Raw genomic sequence first — 782 nt, forward strand, 5'->3', positions numbered from 1 at the left:
TGGTTAACCCCGTCTACCTTGGATGGTCAGTTTAACTTCAGTTACATTGGATGGCCAATCAGATTAACCCAGTCTACATTAGATGATCAATCATGTTAACCCAATCAACATTGGATAGCCAATCAGATTAAACCAGTCTACATTGAAAGGCCAATCAGGCTAATCCAGTCTATATTACATGACCAATCAGGTTAACCCCATCTATATTGCATGAATAATTAGATTAACCCAATCAACACTGCATAGCCAATCAGGTTAACCCAGTCTACGTTGGGTGGCCAATCAGTTTGACTTCGATTACACTGGATGGCCAATCAAGTTAACCCCATCTACATTGGATGGACAATGAACTGAATCCCATGCACTTTGGATGGCCAATCAGGTTAACCTTGTCTACACTGTATGAACAAATGGTTAACTTCATGCCCACTGGATGGCCAATCAGGTTAACCCAGTCCATATCAACAGCGAGGTAAGAAAATTAAGCCAAAATGTCCAGGTGGACCATAGAGAGTCTCCATTCACCAAGCTGATGTCTGACAGCCCACGGGAATGTCTCAGCCTCCTGGCAGGGCAGAGGCCGCTCAGCGGCAGAGCGAGCTGTGTTCTCTGCTGGACGCTCTGCAGCTGTGGGGTCCGGCACCCCTGCACCCCAGCCTGCTCTCCTGGGTGCTCTAGGACTCAGACAGGCATGCCCAGCTGCTTATCCTGAGACACGGTGGAGCAGGTAGCAGAACTCTGGTCTGTGCTCTCAGTGGGGCTATCTCTGGAGGTCTCTGCAT

This window comes from Propithecus coquereli, unplaced genomic scaffold, assembly GCF_000956105.1.
Source record: "Propithecus coquereli isolate 6110/MARCELLA unplaced genomic scaffold, Pcoq_1.0 Scaffold467, whole genome shotgun sequence".
In the NCBI taxonomy this organism is placed as follows: Eukaryota; Metazoa; Chordata; class Mammalia; order Primates; family Indriidae; genus Propithecus; species Propithecus coquereli.